Genomic DNA, 22,676 nt, shown 5'->3' with positions numbered 1-22,676 from the left:
AAGATGTTTCGATGCTACAGTGAGGGAAAAAAGTATTTGATCCCCTGCTGATTTTGTACATTTGCCCACTGACAAATAAATGATCAGTCTATAATTTTAATGATAGGGTTATTTGAACAGTGAGAGACAGAATAACAACAAAAAAATCCAGAAAAACGCATGTCAAAAATTGTATAAATTGATTTGCATTTTAATGAGAAAATAAGTATTTGACCCCTCTGCAAAACATGACTTAGTACTTGGTGGCAAAACCCTTGTTGGCAATCACAGGTCAGACGTTTCTTGTAGTTGGTCACCAGGTTTGCACACATCTCAGGAGGTATTTTGTCCCACTCCTCTTTGCAGATCTTCCCCAAGTCATTAAGGTTTCGAGGCTAACGTTTGGCAACTCGAACCTTCAGCTCCCTCCACAGATTTTCTATGGGATTAAGGTCTGGAGAATGGCTAGGCCACTCCAGGACCTTAATGTGCTTCTTCTTGAGCCACTCCTTTTTTGCCTTGGCCGTGTGTTTTGGGTCATTGTTTTGCTGGAATACCCATCCACGACCCATTTTCAATGCCCTGGCTGAGGGAAGGAGGTTCTCACCCAAGATTTGACGGTACATGGCCCCATCCTTCGTCCCTTTGATGCGGTGAGTTGTCCTGTCCCCTTAGCAGAAAAACACCCCCAAAGCATAATGTTTCCACCTCCATGTTTGACGGTGGGGATGGTGTTCTTGGGGTCATAGGCAGCATTCCTCCTCCAAACACAGCGAGTTGAGTTGATGCCAAAGAGCTCCATTTTGGTCTCATCTGACCACAACACTTTCACCCAGTTGTCCTCTGAATCATTCAGATGTTCATTGGCAAACTTCAGACGGGCATGTATACGTGCTTTCTTGAGCAGGGGGACCTTGCGGGCACTGCAGGATTTCAGTCCTTCATGGCTTAGTGTGTTACCAACTGTTTTCTTGGTGACTATGGTCCCAGCTGCCTTGAGATCATTGACAAGATCCTCCCTTGTAGTTCTGGGCTGATTCCTCACTGTTCTCATGATCATTGCAACTCCACGAGGTGAGATCTTGCATGGAGCCCCAGGCCGAGTGAGATTGACAGTTATTTTGTGTTTCTTCCATTTGCAAATAATCGCACCAACTGTTGTCACCTTCTCACCAAGCTGCTTGGCGATGGTCTTGTAGCCCATTCCAGCCTTGTGTAGGTCTACAATCATGTCCCTGACATCCTTGGAGAGCTCTTTGGTCTTGGCCATGGTGGAGAGTGTGTAATCTGATTGATTGATTGCTTCTTTGAACAGGTGTCTTTTATACAGGTAACAAGCTGAGATTAGGAGCACTCCCTTTAAGAGTGTGCTCCTAATCTCGACTCGTTACCTATATAAAAGACACCTGGGAGCCAGAAATCTTTCTGATTGAGAGGGGGTCAAATACTTATTTCCCTCATTAAAATGCAATTCAATTTATAACATTTTTGACATGCGTTTTTCTGGATTTTGTTTTTGTTATTCTGTCTCTCACTGTTCAAATAAACCTACCATTAAAATTATAGACTGATCATTTATTTGTCAGTGGGCAAACGTACAAAATCAGCAGGGGATCAAATACTTTTTTCCCTCACTGTATGTAATGTATTTCTATATATTCTAATAACAATTTTAAGCTTGCATTACAATGTAAATAACTCAATGTATTCACAATCAAATACCTAAAGTCACAATTGTACCTAACCGAGACCTCTCAGATTTTAGTAGCAGCATTGTATTATAATAATTATGCTTTCCTGTAACTGGCTAAAATTACACGACTATGCTTACAGGTGACACGTGGTTTGTTTTAATTTTCTTTCAGGTGACTCCATGCATTTGTCGTGATGGCATCAAAAGATCCTGCATATGAGATCATTAGAACCAACAAAGTGAAACTGCAGGAATACCTCCAGGCGAAGTCTTCAGAAGTGCTTGACCATTCCTGTCAAACAGGGATAGTTCTGCGCAGTGAATATGCGTCCCTCAAAAGCGAGAACGACCCCATTGCACGAACACGGCACCTGGTTGACCTGGTGCTCGACAAGGGAGAAGTTATGTGCATGAGATTCCTTGAAGCCGTGCTGGTGCCACTGAGATCCGAGATCCCTCTCTTGGATCAGTGGATATCACAGCATGAGCAGCAGCTCAAAATGATGGGTGTCGATCTGAGCAGAACTGCGGGTAAAGCCATCCCTGGAGCAGCTTCTCGTGAGTGAAGCTAAACTTCACATAGCCATTCACATGTCTTGAGCAAGTTTAGGTGAAGGAATTCCTTTGAACTGAGATGAATTGTCATTTAAAATTAGCAAACTGCACCACCCTTGCATGACAACATTCCACTCAGGACATTTCTATTCCATTCCATAGCAGGGAAAGTACAATTGATCAGCAATCGGGAGGAAAGGATGGATCTATAATGAAAATGTGTGTGGACCCCAACATTCCTGAATGTATCATATCCCACAGCTCCCTTTCCTTGGAAAAGACTTAAACATGGTGATTTTCTCCCACGTCTTCAGACACAGACATTTTATTTAAGCTGGAAGAATATAATGAGCTATGAAGCTCTCTTTCAAGTGTCAAGCCCAAGATGGTTGTCAATGGCAGCAAACCCATCAGCTGCCATGGGCTCCATGACTTGGTACAATCTGGATTCCACCAAGGCCATGTCATTGAAACTGTTCCCCTATGCAGGGTGAATGACCACCTCTCTTAAACTATGGAAGCTGCTTCTAGTTCTTGACCTTTGGGCTGCTTTGGATACCACACACCACTCCATACTCTTGAATCGGCATGGCTATGCAGGCATCTCTCACACACTTCCCTACTGCTTCTGCTTCACCCTCTAAAAGTGAGCCCTATTTTTCCAAGCAAGGACTGCCTTCCATTCAGAAGCCCCAATTCTATGGTGTGCCACATGGCTCCGTCCTTGGCTATTTGCTCTTCTCAGTACAATGTCTCCTCCTTTGTAGAAAACAATTCTCCTAATTTTTATTATCGACTATCACTGCTATTTCTAATGACATACACCCAGCCTTTTCTTACACCGTGACTCGGATTGGTTATAATTTCCTCCAGATGAAAGTTCAAATTTGTAGCCTTCGTTATTTTGCAAAAAAGTCCACGCGAATTAATGACTCCGAGTAAATGATTCCTGAGAGATTAAAATAACATCAGATACAAAGGGATCACAGTGCTTATGGACAACATTGCTCAGGTGGTGAGTCACTGGGTTCAATGTTTCCTTGGAAAGCTGATGGAAGTTGTTGAGCAAATTTGTCACAGGAAATCGCCACTCTCTCCAATGTAGTGGATGCCACAGTACTTGCTGATGATGCAGTAGTCAGATCAGTTGAAGTTCAAGTGAACCTACGATGCATCACGTGAGATGCTACGAGTTCTGTGATTCATGTGGCTGTTGTTGTGGAGGTGCAAGCGTTGCATCTTCTCTGCCTGCAGAGGACCATGCCTGGTGTACTGCACTCCACCACAGTGTACCCCCCCTGTGCTACGTGGTGTAGGCCAGATTGAGATGGGAGAGGAAACAGCCCCAATACCAGTGAAATATAAATAGTAAAATTCAACATTCTAAACAACACAAATCAATAATTGTAGGACAAGGAAGCAGTGAATTTTACACACAGATTGATAAAATTAGTTTGTGATGATGCTGATGTACATCGTTAGGCTAAATGTGGTGCTACTATCTTTTTCACAGGCAAAACAAAGAAGACAAGTGGTGGGAACATTTTTGTCAAGATAAAAAATATATTTTACAAAGGTACAGTGCTTATAAAAATTGCAAATGTAGAATACACAACGGGAAAACTTCCACACAATAATTCGTGATGTACATGATGTTGCTGCATTATCCATGGTGAACGAATTCGCTACGCTTTTTTTATTATGTAGTTTATTTTAAAGATATTTGTTTGCTATAGGAATGTTTTTTGTGTAAATGAAACTAATTTGTTTGTTAATAGATTTTTGTTTTATTTAGATAACCCTGGTGATGATTACAGAGAATTATTGCTGAAGCTGACATCATTAACACGAGACTACAACGCACGACCTGGAGAACCTGCAGTGTTCTTACTGGAGAGGATGGTGAAGCCAATTCTGGTTCTCTACTACCGCCAGCAAGAAACCAAGGAGCACGAGTTACTAGCGAGAGGCAAGCAACACGAGGAGCTGATAAGGAGAGCACAGAGAGAAGGGATGACTTACAAGAAGCTCTTTGATCCCATTGAAAAAAAAAAACACCCCCGACTGGTTATTGTAGTGGGGATTCCAGGCAGCGGTAAAACCATGCTGAGCAAATTCATTGTGCACAGCCTGCTGTCAGGTGAGAGAGTGTTTGCACAACGCCTTGAGCACATTGTTCTCATAACGTTCAGAGAGATAAATGATGTTGGAGAGGTGTCACTCACAGAGCTGTTTTCTGTGCTGCACTCATGTTTGGGAAACAAAGCGGATGAGGTTTTCGCAAACCAAGAGAGAACCCTTTTTGTTATGGATGGATTGGACGAGTTTGGGAAGTGCCTTCACTATGCCAATGCTTGCACTGATCCACGGAAGAAAGCAAGAGTAGAAGCCATCATTGCTGCCCTAGTGAATGGAAGTCTCTTGCCCAAGGCCTCGGTCTTGATAACGACCAGACCCATTGCCATGGAGCAGCTGAGGGAAGTGAATGTCGATCGAGCTGTTGAAATCACTGGGTTTTCCAACAAAGATAAAATAGCATTCTTTAACAAATTTTACCAAGATAGGAGTCTAGCAGAAAGGGCACTCAAGCTCCTGCAGGAAAATGAAACAGTGAATACATTGTCCCAGAACCCTTCATTCTGCCATATAGCAGCCATTACACTGAAGGAACATTTACAAAAGTCTGATCATTCTGAGATAATCCTCAAATCAATGACTGACCTCTTCACACAATACGTCTTTGGGCTCATGGAACACCATGGACATGGCAGCCACGCAGCCAAGGGAATCGTATCATCTCTTGCCAATATGGCTCTGAAGGGGGTTCAACAAAACATCCAGATGTTTAGCCAAAAAGATCTAGAAGAGTGTTTTGTTTGTTCTGAACTAGGAAGTACATTCATCAACAAAGTGTTCACATGTGAGGGCATTCAACAAGGGAGTTGTTATTCATTTTCACACTTGACAATGCAGGAATTCTTTGCAGCAATAGCTGTGCATCTGTCACATTCAACATGGCCAGTGAGTGACATCATCAAGGCTATTGAGGACAGCGAAGATGGGAGGTTTGATGTGTTTCAGAGGTTTTTTTGTGGACTTGCATCAAGCACTTCATGGAAGTTCTTTGAGGGTATCTTGGATCCTCAATCTGCAGATTCTCAAAAGGAAATAATCGAGTGGCTCAATCGCAGCATAGAGACTCAGAAGTCTAACAAACACAGGCTCATCAGTCTCCTGCACTGCGTGCACGAGCTGCACGACCGCACGTCCCTGAGTGATGCCACTCGGTCCATGACTAGGATAGACCTGTCACAGACAACGCTGTCCCTGCCAGACTGAACTGCCCTCTCCTGGATCTTGATGCATCGAGAGGAACCTGTGGAGATACTCGACCTGTCGCACTGTGGCATCGGCACCGAGGAAATGAAGAGGCTTCAGCCTGGACTGCACAAATGTAAAGAGCTAGTGTAAGACTTGCACACCTCGCATTCATTACTGCACAAATTGTGTGTGTGCGTGTGTGATATCAACTCGATCAAATGAGTACCAGGTGCAGTGTGTAAAACATTGCTACTCGGGAGACAAAAGCGGTCGGGCATGATGCTGGCCACCCACCCCATCATATGCCATGCCGGCCTTCATAGGTGCTCCCTAACAGCACTTTCCCCAGGAGTCTGTTAAGGCTATATGGCAGATCTTTGTTTATAATACTCCTCGCTTAGTAACTGTGCACACACAGTACAATGTAACCCCATACTGAAGTAAACACTCGCTCTTGCATAGCCCAAGCATGAATACAACTTTTGACAAATTCTTCCCCTTGCCACTGCCATCATTGTCCTCACTCCTCACTTCACTCCTCTCCCGGCACTCCACGTTCACCCCTCCCCTTATACCTCCCATTAACCCCCCAACCTGCTCCTGCCTTCACTTTTCCCATAACCCATCCCCCACCCTTGCCCATCCCTTCACTCTTCTCCCCCCATACTCACGCCCACTCATCCATTGAGGGATGTTTGGTGAGTGAGTGCGTGCCTGCTTGAGTTGGTGGGTGACTTGGTGGATGGATCGATGAGTATGTTGAGTTAGGTGAGGATGTGAGTGAGTTGGTGAATGAGTGAATTAGTGTGTGTGGGTTGGTGAATTAGTGTGAGTGGGTGAGTAAATGTATAGTAAGTAGGTGGGTCCACAGTGAATGCTGCACTCGCTGCACATTAAAATACAAAAGAAAGAAAAAGTATGCATATGCATGGCTGCATTAACGCTTTCTAGCATCTTCAGCAACATTTAATTAGCGATAATGATAGCCCTCACACTAGGTGCAGGAAGTGAGGTGACCGTCGGCCACACTGAAAAAATGGAGCCCTGATAGCGGCTCTGCAGTGGAGAGTGAGGGTAACGGTGTGATCCACGTGGCCGATTCAAGCCCCCTGGTTCACAGTGGATCATGGTCAGTGATGGTGCCCCCCACTACAGAGACAGCTGATATGTAATGGGTGTCAATCTTAGTTGTAAAGCATTAAAGAGACAAAGATCCCCCAAGTAGCCCATACAAACTGTTGGGGAAAGTGAAGCTAGTGTCAGAGAACAAGCACACACTACTACACAGCAACTTTAGAGCGCAAAGACAATCTCCCCGTGGAGCCTGCATACACTTTTGAGGCAAGTGCTGATCGCACTTCCCTGACTAGTACCGTCCTTGGCTGTCTTTCTCTACCCATTGCTGATGTTTACACACCATACCAGGTACTCATTTAAGGCTCAGTCACCCTAGGGGAGTTCCAGGACCAGATTTTTTATCACTCACCACTGATGCTGTTACCAGATATTAAACGCAGGTCACTTAGTTCTTATTGGACTGTGCCAACGACTTTCCCACCATTCCCAAAAACCCATAAAAATACACATTGAAAGACACTCGTATATACACACACAGACATGTACACACACAAACGTACACATAGTGTACATATAAACTTACACACTCCTACACATGTACAAGTACAGCATTTGGCCTCTCTACTGCTGGAAAAGGCACTCCCACACCATGCAGGTCTTGGGGGTTATTTGACCATACATCACCACTCTTCAACCGAGAACATGGATACAAATTGAACAATCATTGGAAGGATGTTATCAACCAGATAATGCCTTAACTGGTTGTTGTTGTTTCCATCATTACCTGCCGGTTTACTGCTCGCTCCGCCCACGTACCCCCCCCCCCAGCCTCACGTCCTCTTCCCCTAGCGCTCACGCGGCTCCCCCTACCACATCCCCCCTCTCTCTCCCCCCTTGCCTGCTCCCCCCTCTCTTACCTATATAACGTTTTGCCACGGCAGCTCTTCCGCCGACTTCAGCATTTCTTGCTGTGGTTGTCTCAGCTGATGAAGATCGCTTGTGTTGCGATCGAAACGTCGTGATTTATTTTATTTTATTTCTACCTACGTGACTTTATCGAAAGAACCAAAGAGTATGGATTCCTGCAGTCACGAAAGCTTCAAATCAAGATTATCACCACAATTGTCAGTGTGGGTTTGTGTAGAGCATAGATGAATGTTGTTCCATTGCCATCACGCAGCTCCGCAGGCTACAACACCTGTTGTTATGCATGTTAGTCGCGGGTAGAAGCACCTTCCAGGCTCGATCCTATTTCGATTTTCAGATTTATTAGATCTTACATGTACACTAATATGCACACTCTCATGTACATATACACTAATATACATATACACGAATACTTGCACATTACTACACACTCACACACACTTATACACACCCCTGTTTGAGTCTGCAGTTGTTTTAATGTTACAGTATTTTTACATTAAAATAAATGCAAGCAATCTTCATATAATAAGGAATGACATCATAAGGCGCAATTCGTCTAGTGATCTGAGTGCGCCATGGACAAAATTAGTTAATATACGCATGTATGTGCAGGCAGTCCCAGGTTTATGGAAGTCCGAATTTACGGAAATGCTCCCACAAATCATGTAAAAAAAATCAACGTGTGGAAATGTTTGCATTGGTTACATAAGTGCAACTAGTTGAGGTTGCGGATGTCTACTGCGGAGCGAGGCTTAAGCCCCGCCTCAACCGAGCCCGAGCTTCACGAGGATTAACGTAAATTTTTGTATTGCATTACGTAATTATTTTCCTTTTGTAGCATTAAGTAATTGCTTGTTTTCTATCCTTAGAACAATATATTCTCATGTTTCTATTGCTGGTTTTCATTTTAAGTTTATTTCATGAGTTATTTACTTGAGTTACTGTGTGCGTGTTGACGAGGTCTGGAAAAAGAACACCCTTATAAACACAAAGACCTTTCAGATTATAAAGGTACAGTGCAGTATAAATGAATGAATAATTGTGAGTAAACATATATTTGTGAATGCCACCTATTATATATAAAATGTATAACACAAGTATTAAACAATGAGCAGCTTTGCTCATGAACGTATGTGCTCTGGTCATGTTCACCGCCATTGTGAGTGTCCCTCACTCACCGCGTGTTTGACTCCGCGGTTCCCGTGGGCTCAGTGAGTCAGCGCTGTCCCTTCTCCCGTCCACCCGGGTTTAGGCTGAGTTACAACGAGATCGGAGACAGCGGACTCCGACTTTTAGCGGACGGGATGTTGGGGAGAGAAGGGAGTTTGAAGACGTTAGAGTGAGTAATGTCCTGATGCACACACACTTATATAAGTACACCTAAACAAATATATATACACACACATGTGGACACAAAACACAGTATTACTACTATAATAGCCCAGAAATGTGTGTAACGCGCGTGACGTCACTCCACATGCCACATGCCGTCATTAATAATAAAATAATCATGAGCGGGTGAATTTTTACACTCACGCAGGTCGAGCGGAATTTTTTTTTAACGCAAATTCGCTTTAAATTTGACTTTTCTTTATTGAAAGTTAACCAAATAAATAACTCTACGCAAAGTTTCTTTACAGAAGGTATTGGGGGGGGGAGCTCCATGTGGAGCGACGTCATCCGCTCTTGATTATTAATGAGGGGGTGGGGGGCGTAGTCCACATGAGTGACGTTATCAGCTCATGATTATTGATGAGGGAGTTGTGTCCCGCGCATGACGTCACTCCACATGCCGCACCCCCCGTCATTAAGAAGGTCGAGCGGAAATATATTTTTTTCGCAAATTCGCTTTAAATTTGACGGGTTTTTTTTATTGAAAGTGAATCTAATACATAATTCTACGCAGCAACAAAGTGGATTTGGGGTCTTTTTTTTCAGCACTTGAAACAAAAGGTAAGCTATTTATGCTTATACATTTTAGTTAAATAGACATTTCTCGGTGATTTTCCAGATATTGTACTGCAATCCTATTTATTTGAACCCCAGCAACCGAAAATAGAAGAGAATAAAGTATCAGAGCAGTGAATTAGAACAAATTTAAGGTCAGTTATATACAGTGCTATTGTGAAATGCAGTGAAGTGTTTTATGACAAACTTTCGTGCAAGATTCACTGCCATTCAATTAACACAATATACAATTATACTATGCTCATTTTTGTTCGTAAATATTACAGCTTCCGTCCTAGGACAGGCAAAGAAGCTAGTAGCATAATGTTGTATTTTAATGTCTTTTATAACTTTCTTTTTTATGCACTCATCAATTAAGTTATTAGCCACGCTTATTCCAGCACTTTTAACCACTATTAAATAACAATACAATTACAATTGTCACATTACCTACTATAAACAATGATATTGTTTCAAACTATATTGTGTTAATACAGTAGACCATCGATTATATCCAACACCAGATAATTGCGTCATTATTTAAAATGGCTTATATTTGCAGATTCTTGAATAAGATTATGTTTTAGGTGTTATGTATATATGTTTAGTCTTTTAAAATTGTTTGCGATATTAAAATCTCTTAAATATACAAAGACAAAATGAATATCCTGCTGTAAAAAGTGACTTTACTATACCGCATATTGAAGACTCTGCATGGGGTGGTGTGTGTACTATGCTCTTGTTCATCAACTTGTGTTTGATAACTTGTGTTTAACAACAACAACTTGTGTTTGATAACTTGTGTTTAACAACAACAACTTGTGTTTGACAACAACTTGTGTTTAACAACAACAACTTGTGTTTGACAACAACTACTTGTGTTTGACAACAACAACTTGTGTTTGACAACAACTACTTGTGTTTGACAACAACAACTTGTGTTTGACAACAACCAGTGTTTAACAACAACTTGTGTTTGACAACAACTACTGTTTAACAACTACTTGTGTTTGACAACTTCTGTTTAACAACAACTTGTGTTTTACAACAACAACTTGTGTTTGACAACAACTACTTGTGTTTGACAACTACTTGTGTTTGACAACTTGTGTTTGACAACTTGTGTTTGACAACTACTTGTTTAACAACTTGTGTTTAACAACAACTTGTGTTTAACAACAACTTGTGTTTAACAACAACTTGTGTTTGACAACAACTTGTGTTTGAAAATCGTCAGACTGATGCAGCCTTCAGATTGGTGCTCTGGCGAACGCCGAATTGCACGCAATTTTCGCTGGATCGCACTATATGTTTACTGTTTCTGTAGTTATCAGTCATGAAACATTTATATACGTGCAGTATTTTCATTGTTTAAGTTGTATGTAGTGTGTAATGTACTGTATATATTATTTGGCACTGAAATAGAGCATAGCTACTTGTTTTGTCACGCACATGGTGCCGATCGCCGGACTGGTCCAGCCTTTGCAGCGGTTTTACTGAATGTTGGAAGCCAGATAAACATAAACTCGATATAATCGATTATCATCTGTATTTAACGTCATAGATTAAATTTTGACTTAAAACTTTTGTGATTGCAGGAATTCATATTTTTGGGTCTATCGGTAAAGTCGCGTAGATAGTTTCAAATAAAATAACAAAAAAACTACGACGTTTCGATCGCAACACAAGCGATCGTCATCAGGAGAAAGAGCGGGGAAGCTGCTGAGGCAGGCTGTTTTAAAGGTTTGAAATGGATGTAGTCACCCATATGACCCTTGGACTACACCCATTTAAAACCTTTAAAGCAGCCTGCCTCAGCAGCTTTCCTGCCCTTATTTCTCCTGATGCCGATCGCTTGTTTTAGCGATGGAAACGTCGTAGTTTTTTTGTTATCTTTGTTATTTTATTTGAACCTATATAATTAACTTTACCGAAATACCCAAGAATATGTGCACAGTCTCCACAAACACAACCCTCAACCACTGTTCCGTCAACCACCACCACCTCTCACCATCCCTCACCATCCCCCACTCTGTGCCCAGACCCTCCACCCATCCTCTCTGCCCCCACTCACCGTCTCTTCTCTCCCTGCAGCCTGTGTTATTGTTCACTGACATACAAGTCGGGTTCCTCTCTCAGTGTCATCCTGAAGGCCAACACAGGATTGAAGAGTCTCAAGTAAACTTTGCTGTTCGTTTCTCACATGTGCTCTGTGCACGAACTGTGCTAATTGTTGGTGCAAAGCGTCGTGAAGTAAACATTTAAATGTGAACACATTTAATCTTGCTGTCCCGCTTAATCGAGTCCACTTTCAAAATGTTTTACTGTAATCTTAACACATTTGTTTAATTTAACACGTAGGCTAAAGCAATATACATATTGACAACATATTGTTAGCAGATACATTAATTGTAAACATCTCCCTGTGTTCCTCGATTAAAATGTACTTCACTTTTGTGTGATCCTCTGTTGCAACTTTGTGTTTATGTAATAAAGGACTCGATCCTGGTTCTGTCTCCGTCGTCCTTTATTCGGGTTCTTACACTTTTCCCGCACGGCCCTCGCTCAGAGCTCTCCCCATGGCAGCTCCATAGCTGCCCTCGCTCCCGTAGCCTCCACACCTCTGCAGCTCCGCTGCAGATCTCCTGTGCAGCCCTCCGGCTGCTCTCACAGCAGCTCCACCGCTGCTCCCCGTTCCTCCGTGCTCGGTCACTGCTGGCTGGCGGTGCCGAGTCTTACCGTGTGTGGCGATCTCGCCACTCTCCAACGTTCGCCCTGCGTGGCCTCTGTGGCGATCTCGCCACTCTCCAACCTCAGCCCTGCGTGGCCTCTGTGGCGATCTCGCCACTCTCTGTCTCTATCCCCAACTCTCTCTTCCACCCCGCTGGCTGGCGCCGTCATGAGCCCCTCAGCCACCAGGCTGAGGCACGGCGACCACCCAACGTGTTCTCCACTCTTCACTCCCCCGACTGACCCAGATGTCTTCCTGTCTCCCCGCTATACCATCTCCCCCCACGTGACCCTGACTCCTCCCTCTCGGATCGTCACATCTGGCCCGCCCATTTACGCCCGCATTACATTTATATAAACACAAACACTTTTCATATTATAAAGGTACAGTGCAGTATATTTGAATGGATGATTGTGATTAAACTGATATTTGTGAATGCCACGTGTTATATATAAACTGTCTAACACAGAAGCATTAAACAATGAGCAGCTTTGCTCATGAACATGTGTGCTCTGGTCATGTTCACCGCCATTGTGAGTGTCCCTCACTCACCGCGTGTTTGACTCCGCGGTTCCCGTGGGCTCAGTGAGTCAGCGCTGTCCCTTCTCCCGTCCACACGGGTTTAGGCTGCGTGACAACAAGATCGGAGACAGCGGACTCCGACTTTTAGCGGACGGGATGTTGGGGAGAGAAGGAAGTTTGGAGACGTTAGAGTGAGTAATGTCCTGATGCACACACACACTAATATAAGTACACATAAACAAATATATACACACGTGTGGACACAAAACACAGTATTACTACTATAATAGCACAGAAATGTGTGTAACGCGCGTGACATCACTCCACACTCCCCCCCCGCCACCCCCGTAATTAATAATAAAATAATCATGAGCGGGTGGATTTTTACACTCACGCAGGTCGAGCGGATTTTTTCTAACGCAAATTCGCTTTAAATTAGACTTTTCTTTATTGAAAGTTCACCAAATAAATAACTCTACGCAGACGTTTCTTTACACACGGTATGGGGGGGGAGCTCCATGTGGAGTGACGTCATCCACTCTTGATTATTAATGAGGGGGTGGGGGGCGGGGTCCACATGAGTGACGTTATCAGCTCATGATTATAAATTCGGATGGGGGCGTGGTCCACATGAGTGACGTCATCAGCTCATGATTATTGATGAGGGGTGGAAGCTCCATCTGGAGTGACGTCATCAGCTCATGATTATTAATGAAGGAATTGTGTACCGCGGGTGACGTCACTCCACATGCCGCACCCCCGTCATTAAGAAGGTCGATCGGAAATATATATTTTTTCGCAAATTCGCTTTAAATTTGACGTTTTTTAAAAAGTAAATCAAATAATTCTACGCAGCAACAAAGTGGATTTGGGGTCTTAAATTTTTCTTCAGCTCTTGAAACAAAAGGTAAGTCTAATTTATGCTTCTACATTTTAGTTAAATAGACATTTCTCGGTGATTTTCCAGATATTGTACTGCAATCCAATTTATTCGAACCCCAGCAACCGAAAGCAGAAGAGAATAAAGTATCAGAGCAGTGAATTAGAACAAATTTAAGGTCAGTTATATACAGTGCTATTGTGAAATGCAGTGAAATGTTTTATGACAAACTTTCGTGCAAGATTCACTGCCATTCAATTAACACAATATACAATTATACTCTGCTCATTTTTGTTCGTAAATATTACAGCTTCCGTCCTAGGACGGGCTAATAAGCAAGTAGCATGTTTTATTTTAACGTCTTTTATAACTTTCTTTTTTATGCACTCATCAATTAAGTTATTAGCCACACTTATTCCAGCACTTTTAACCACTATTAAATAACAATAGAATTATAATTGTCACATTATCTACTCTAAACAATGATATTGTTTCAAACTATATTGTGTTAATACAGTAGATCATCGATTATATCCAGCGGCTTCGGGGGGAAGGGGGTACTTGATTTTCAAAAACACCAGATAATCGCATCATTATTTAAAATAGCTTATTTTTGCACATTATTGAATAAGATGTTTATAGGTGCTCTGTATATATTTAGTTTTTTAAAATTGTTTGCGATATGAAAATCGCTTAAATAAATATACAAAGACAATAAATTTCCTGCTGTAAAAAGTGACTATTTACTGTACCGCACTCACCACTCGAATATCGAAGACTCTGCATGGGGTGATGTGCGTACTACGCTCTTGTCAACAACTTGTGTTTGACAACAACAACAACAACTTGTGTTTGATGACAACTTGTGTTTGATGACAACTTGTGTTTGATGACAACTTGTGTTTGATGACAACAACTTGTGTTTGATGACAACTACTTGTGTTTGACAACAACTCGTGTTTGACAACTACTTGTGTTTAACAACAACTTGTGTTTGACGACAACAACTTGTGTTTGATGACAACAACTTGTGTTTGATGACAACTTGTGTTTGATGACTTGTGTTTTTTAACAACTTGTGTTTTTTGACAACTTGTGTTTGACGACTTGTGTTTGACAACAACTACCTGTGTTTAACAACAACAATTTGTGTTTGACAACTACTTGTTTAACAACAACTTGTGTTTGACAACAACTTGTGTTTAACAACAACAACTTGTGTTTGACAATCGTCTGACTGATGCAGCCTTCAGATCGGTGCTCTGGCGAACGCCGAATTGCACGCAATTTTCGCTGGATCGCACTTTGTTTACTGTTTCTGTTACTGTAGTTATCAGTCATGAAACATTTATATACGTGCAGTATTTCATTGTTTAAGTTGTATGTAGTGTGTAATGTACTGTATATATTATTTGGCACTGAAATAAAGCACAGCTACTTGTTTTGTCACGCACATGGTGCCGATCGCTGGACTGTTACAGCCTTTGGAGCGGTTTTACCGGTTTCACCGGATGTTGGAAGCCAGATAAACATGAAATCGATTTAATCGATGATCATCTGTATTTAACGTCATAGATTAAATTTTGACTTAAAACTTTCGTGATTGCGGGAATTCATATTCTTGGGTCTATCGGTAAAGTCGCGTAGATAGGTTCAAATAAAAACACAAACTACGACGTTTCGATCGCAACACAAGCAATCGTCATCCGGAGAAATTAAGTAATATTTAAAATACTTTTTTTCTAAACACGCTTTAATGAAATGTACTGCACTCGTAATGGCAGAACTCCACGACTCCAGGAAGTAGCCACGAGGCTGCCACAACGTAAGGGACCGTGGTGATTTACAGCCAACGTCAGTTGAGCGTGGACAATTAGACCCAAGCCGAAACATGACAAAGAATGTTTAAAAACATATTTTTTTTCGATGATAGAATATAGTATTGTCATCAGTAAGACATAAGTATACCAAGTTTGCAGTTGAAGTGGGTTAAAATTGAGTTACAAGATTTGAGGATACGGCCACAACAGAGTTAATAGAAAGCGTGTAATTAAGAGCAGGGAAGCTGCTGAGGCAGGCTGTTTTAAAGGTTTGAAAAGGGTGTAGTCACCCATATGACCTTTGGACTACACCCATTTCAAACCTTTAAAACAGCCTGCCTCAGCAGCTTTCCCACCCTTTTTTCTCCTGATGACGATCGCTTGTGTTGCGATCGAAAAGTCGTAGTTTTTTGTGATCTTTGTCATTTTATTTGAATCTATCTACTTGATTTTACCGAAATACCCAAGAATATGTGCACAGTCTTCACAAACACGACCCTCAACCACTGTTCCGTCAACCACCACCACCTCTCACCATCCCTCACCATCCCCCACTCTGTGCCCAGACCCTCCACCCATCCTCTCTGCCCCCACTCACCGTCTCTTCTCTCCCTGCAGCTTTGAAGGTCTGGCTCTCAGAATAACTCTCCCTAATAATCAACACATATTGGTAGTGTGCTGCTATAGACCGCCTAGTGGTAAGGATGTTGAAGCTGCATCTGCACTGAGAGAGCTTCTTGGGGGCCTCCCTAAAGGTGAAATAGTTTTAGTGGGTGATCTAAATTGGAATTGGCTAAACCCGCCGGCCGTGGCCACAAATTTTGCAGATGAATTTAACCTGTTTCAATTAATAAATGTCCCCACAAGACCCAACCTAAAAAATCCGGGACAGTCATCTCTGCTTGACGTCCTATTGACAAATGCCCCTCACAATTTCGCACTGACTGGTGTTCTAGGTAATAACCTTAGTGATCATTCCTTCATTTTTGGGGTGAGATCATCAGCCAGACACAAAGCCCCCCCTAAATTGGTTGAGAAGCACTCCATGAGACACTTCAGCATACAGGCATTTACTAATGATGTGCTTCACTCGGATATTGACAAGGTCTGTGATATTCCAAACCTGACTACGGCTTGGGAGACCTTCAGGTACACGTTTCTACAAATTCTTAACAAACATGCTCCGTTGGTTAAATTTAAAACTAAAGGCAATCGTCCACCATGGTTTGATCCTTTGATTACAAAACTCATGAAAACTAGAGACAAGGCTTGGGCATGTGCTCAGAAAAGTAATTTGGTTAATGACTGGCTAGAATACAGGATTTTAAGGAATAGATGCGTCAAAAAAATACGGCATGCAAAAAATGACTACTTCTCTTCTACTCTCCTTGAATCTCATGGAAATGCCAGGATTTTCTGGAAAACAATCAAATGTATCGAAAAGGCATCCAAAACAGATCATCTGCCCGTTCAGCTTAACCGAAATGGGGAATATTTTTCAGATCCCCAAAAAATAGTTGACAATTTTAACCTTCATTTTTCTGAAGCTGGTACCCTATTTGATAATCTATTGGGAGTCACCCCTGCTCATGCAAATTCCTACACCCCTATCCAAACATTAAGCGAATTTAGTTTTCAGCCAATCCACGAAAGTAATGTTCTGAAACAACTGTCCTTCCTCAAAGGGTCCTCCTCTACCGGAGCAGATAGTATTCCCGTCTTTGCTCTACTAAGTGTTGGTCACCTAATATACAAACCTATAGCCCATATTTTCAACCTGTCCATCAAAGAAGCATCAGTTCCTCTAGAATGGAAACATTCCTATGTTCGTCCACTTCACAAAGGGGGCCCTAAAGATGATCCAAATAACTACCGACCTATCTCAATTTTGTCCCCGTTGATGAAAATTTTTGAAAAATTATTGAACTACCAAATTATCAGTTTCCTGTCCGCCAACAATCTATTACATCTAAAACAATCTGGGTTCCGAAAAAAATACAGCACCACATCTGCTGCATTAGACTCTATGAATCACATTTACAGTAGCCTTGATAATAAGCAGTACTGCGCCTGTCTTTTTCTTGACTTGTCCAAAGCTTTTGATACAGTAGACCACAACATCCTGCTTAGTAAAATAAGTTGCCTCGGTTTTTCCGAAAACACAGTAAAATGGTTAAAAAATTACCTCTTTTCTCGCACCCAAACTGTATTCACAGATGGTTGGAGGTCAAACAGTGTTAAGATAACAAAAGGGGTTCCACAGGGTTCCATTCTCGGCCCCCTCTTGTTCTCTCTTTATGTAAATGACTTGGGCACTGAACTGGATTATTCCAGGGTAAATCTTTTTGCAGATGACACGGTACTAATTACTGCTGGCCGCTCTCCGGATGACGTGATTGCTAAGCTCCAGAGTGATTTCAACAAACTACAACATCAGCTAGTTGCTCTTAAACTAGTCCTAAATCCTGCCAAAACCAAGGTGCTATGCTTCTCACCAGGACTAAAGCGGGAAGTTATTTTCCCCAAATTACATTCCTTAAATAATGATCAAATAGAGCAAGTTAAGATCTATAAGTATCTTGGGATCATCCTGGATTCAAAACTGAATTTTGAAGATCACATTGATTATATTGGGAAAAAGACAAAAATTAAAATTGGTTTTCTATATCGACACAAGCACTGCGTCCCCCCTATGTTCCGTTTGGAATTGATTAAAGCTACCATACTGCCTCTACTTGATTACTGTGACATTGTTTATAAATCAGCCCCAAGTACTGTACTGAAGAAGCTTGACTCAATGTATCACTCGGCCTTAAGATTTGCATTGAACTGCCCATATAGGACTCACCACTGTGACCTCTACATTGGGTCAAACTTAACATCTCTGAATGTTCGACGGCTTGTGCACCAGATCTTATTTATTCATGATGTACTTGCAAAAGAATCTGCAGATTACCTGCTGGATCTCATCTCTGTTTCAAAGAACAAATTTGACCTAAGGTCTACACTCATTTACCAGCTTAATATTCCCTATTGCCGTACATATACTGGAGGAAGGGCCTTTGCTATTGATGCCCCCAGGGTCTGGAATGCTGTTGCCAATAAATTGAAACTTGAGTCACTACCTATGAGATCTTCACTCAAAACTGCTCTAGAGGAGTTGTACACCCCTAGCTGCCAGTGCTATTCAGTGACCTAAAATAAAATGTTTCGCTCCGGATGATCGCTACAAAGTATGACCTGTGTTTTGATTTAGTGTGCTGATCTTAAAGGTGGAGTGACTCATGCAGCCAGCTATGGCTGCAGGGTTTTGGTAGTACATGTTGTTTATGCCATTTATTGTGAAAATTCTGTCACAGTTCCTATGATTGCTTTTTCATTGCTTTCATGGCTTTATTTTGGTGATTCGAAAAGTGTATTGGTTTAGCCATGTTTGTTTGTTGTAGTACAGAGTTAGACTGATGGCCTTAATCTAAGCTGTCTTGTGGTTGTTGTTGTTGTTGTTTGACTTGCATCCCACTGGGATTTTTGCACACAGCGTTGGTGTACGGTGTTTTTTCTGCAATATTTTGCTGTCTTTTCTTGGATTTTCTGTTTGCACTTAGTCACATATTCACTTTAAGATGTTTTTTGTTCATGTTTTTTGTTTGTTGCGGTTGCACCCGATTCAAGAGCTGAATGGCTCACAGGGCTATACCTAATAAATGAACTTGAACTTGAACTTGCTTGGGTGTTCACTGACGGACAAGTCGGGTTCCTCTCTCAGTGTCATCCTCAAGGCCAACAGAGGATTGAAGATTCTCCTGTAAGCTCTGCTGTTCGTTTCTCACAAGTACTCTGTGCACGAACTGTGCTAATTGTTGGTGCAACACGTCGTGAAGTAAACATTTAAATGTGAACGCATTTAATCTTGCTGTCCTGCTTAATCGAGTCCACTTAAAAAAATGTTTTACTGTAATCTTAACACATTTGTTTAATTTAACACGTAGGCTAAAGCAATATTCATATTGTTTACAGATACATTAATTCATTGTAAACATCTCCCTGTGTTTCTCGATGAAAATGTACTTGTGTGTGATCCTCTGATGTAACTTTGTGTTTATATAAATGTAATGTAGTAACTCGGCGGGAGACGACTTCACGGGTAACACACTCTTTATTTTATCAAACTCGTTCACAGGTGACTAACACCTACTTTGTATCTCGGGTGACAAACACCCACTTAGTATCTCGGGTGACAAACACCCACTTAGCTACTTGGCGACTAACGCCCACTGAGCTACTCGGATGACCAACATCCACTTAGTATCTCGGGTGACAAACACCCACTTAGCTACTCGGCGACTAACGCCACTGAGCTACTCGGATGACCAACATCCACTTAGCTACTCGGCGACTAACGCCACTGAGCTACTCGGGACACTCCCTGCCCGGGGTATCCGTCTCGACTGTGGGTCCCCAGCCCGACCCACGGGGGCGTCGGACCCCGGGACCCACAGCCTCGCCTCCGAGCCACACAGGGCCCCGGTCCCCACAAGGACGGCGGGACTAGGGGTCTCGGGGCACTAGGTCTTCAGCTCCGTCTTCGGGTCTTCAACTGGGTAACTCTCCCCGAGTGCTCTCGCGCGTCCCCCTTTATACCCCACCTGCGGACGTCGCTGCGAGCACCCACTTATTCGACCAATCGCTGGGCGCTGGCTACGATCCTGTTTTCCCACATCTCATCGTGCCTCACCACCCACGCCGCGCCGCCCCGTCATCTGTCACTCCCGGCGCGCGCGTCCACACCACGCCCACAACGCGTGCCCAACCCCGCACCCCGCGCCGCCCCGTGATCCATCACTGTCACAGTCGGCGCACGTCAACACCACCACTACATCACCCCCTACCACATAGCTCGCAGCCGACCCGGCTGCTATAAAAATATACAAACCGCCCTGTGTGCCCCGTAACACAACACAACAACAAGAACAACAACTAACGTAACAACACAACACGACGCGAACACTACCATCCGCAACCATCAACCAATGCCACCGCGACAATAGAACAATATATACAAACCGGCGAGTGACAATAGCAATGTGTATGCAGAAAGGAAAATAAATGGAAAATGTTTTTTTTTTTCTTTCGACTCGTGCAGTGTCCCCTTTTTTCCGAGCGTCCCTACAACGGGACATTACCCCAGCAGAGGGGAACACCGGGCGAGCTCGGTGTAGAGAAAAAACGTCTTCATGAAAATTGTTGAGCCCTAGCCCGAGTCCGCCTTGCCGGTCCGTCGTACGGCACCAGACGCGGTTGAACGTCCGGTGGTGCCGGCGGTTCAGGAAGACATCGGCCAGGCATCGAGGACCCGTGCGTGCCCCGGGGTTCAGGCTCCCGACGGTCAGCAGCCGTCAAGCCCGAGGCACCTGGGGGTGGGTCAGGTGGAGACACGTGAGGATCAGCCTGCGACACCTCCCTCCCCGAGTCGACGGTCACATCACACGCCCGGTCGTCACGGCACAGAACGGGGTCACACGGTGCCGCATAGGGCTTCAGTCGGGAGGGGTGCACGTACCAACGGCGTTTCCCCCATTTAATCTGTATACTCTGGGGTCGTGCAACCCGCACAATTTCCACCGGTCCCCTCCAAGGTCTCAACAACTTGGGGGACGTAGCCAACGGTGCATGTGGACAATGCAGCCAGGCCTTATCGCCTGGTTTCCAATCATGCGTATGCACCCTCCGCTCATGCAATTTCTCGTTCGCAATTTGCCGCGACCGCGAATTCAACCTCGCCGCCTCCCGCGCTTCAGTCAATTTGGCGATATTAAATTTGATGTGGTCTGCCAATTTAGATTTTGCACGTGGCTGGGAAATCCCCAGTTGGACGTCCATGGCCGGATCGGCCTCCCGCCCATACATAAGAAAAAATGGGGAAAACCCCGTCGCCGCATGAGGGGCCATTCGATAGGCCGCGAGTACCCCCGGCACCTGTAAGTCCCAATCAACCTGATCGTCGCAGACCTGTTGGCACAACATAGACGTAATCGTCCTGTTCAGACGCTCAACCATCCCGTCAGTCTGCGGGTGGTAGGGGGAAGTACGCACTTTCTTTGTACCCAACAGGTCGCACACCTCGCGCAACAAAACGCTCGAAAAATTCTTTCCTTGATCCGTCAGCAAGCGTTCGGGGGCGCCCTTGTCCAAAACATAACCCTGGACAAAGGCGTCCGCCACCGCCGCAGCCGACTGGTTGGCGAGCGGCCATGCCATAGGCCATCGGGTGAAGTATTCCACGCCAACCAGCAGGAACCTATTTCCCCTTGGTGTAGCCGGAAAGGGCCCCAAGATGTCCAACGCTACCAATTCGTTTATACGCGAAACCTGAATGGATTGCAGCGGTGGATTAGCTGCCAATGGTGGCGGTTTCCTTTTGGCGCACCCTACGCATCCCTTAAGAATATTCGCCACGTCGTTACCCATCCCCGGCCAATAATAGTCTCGCTGGATTAGGGCGAGCGTTTTGTGAAAACCCAGATGCATGAGCCGTTCATGAGCTGCCAGAACAACCCTACCCCGCATAGCAACAGGCACAACGAGCACGTGACGCCGGGACATGTTGTCCCACTTCATCAAAAGGCCCTGTCTGCACACCCAGGAACCGACCCGCGCCTCCCCTACCTCGGGAGCGCCAACTTTCCGACGTAGCGTAAGTAGGGAGCTGTCGGACATCTGGAGACGGCCCCACTCAATGAGGGGCAACGACAACAGCGAATCCCTCCCCGTGGGGGCGTCCTCTCCCGGGGTGTCAGTGGCGGCGAGCGCAACTCCCGGGGTGCCGGCGACCGGGGGTTTGCACCGCGCCGATCCCAACAAACATGTGCAGTCCGTGCACGGAGGCAACCGCGACAAGGCGTCCGCATTTGAGTGTCGCAATCCCTTGCGGTAAATCGTCGTGAATTGGTAGTCTTGAAGGACCTCCAACCATCGGGACAATTGGCCCGATGGCTGTGCCACGCGCATAGCGTATTGTAGAGCCGCATGGTCCGTACGGACCGTAAAATGACGGCCGTAAAGATACGGCCTGAATTGCTGTGTAAAAAACACAATCGCTAACAATTCACGACGAGTTACGCAATAGCGTTGTTCGGCGGGGGAAAGAACTCTACTACCGTAGGCGACCACCCGTTCAACCCCCCCGACCACCTGTGAGAGCACCCCCCCGATACCCGTGTTGCT

At 44.1% G+C, this 22,676-nt stretch overlaps 1 pseudogene across 1 annotated transcript in view; it reads left to right on the top strand.

The window, feature by feature from the left end:
* The first annotated feature begins 1,849 nt into the window (after positions 1-1,849).
* LOC144738261 (NACHT, LRR and PYD domains-containing protein 3-like) overlaps positions 1,850-22,676 on the top strand; it is a 43,526-nt pseudogene continuing 22,699 nt past the window's right edge. The window contains exons 1-6 of the transcript XR_013589203.1: positions 1,850-2,230; positions 3,741-3,803; positions 4,023-5,694; positions 8,805-8,891; positions 11,594-11,677; positions 12,857-12,943. The product of XR_013589203.1 is annotated as an NACHT, LRR and PYD domains-containing protein 3-like (transcript). The remainder of the gene's footprint in view (positions 2,231-3,740; positions 3,804-4,022; positions 5,695-8,804; positions 8,892-11,593; positions 11,678-12,856; positions 12,944-22,676) is intronic.

The sequence above is a fragment of the Lampetra planeri genome, chromosome 79 (assembly GCF_965212315.1).
Source record: "Lampetra planeri chromosome 79, kcLamPlan1.2.h2, whole genome shotgun sequence".
NCBI classification, from domain to species: Eukaryota; Metazoa; Chordata; class Hyperoartia; order Petromyzontiformes; family Petromyzontidae; genus Lampetra; species Lampetra planeri.
The sequence above is the reverse complement of the archived record's forward strand: the minus strand, read 5'-3'. Positions and strand labels throughout refer to the sequence as shown.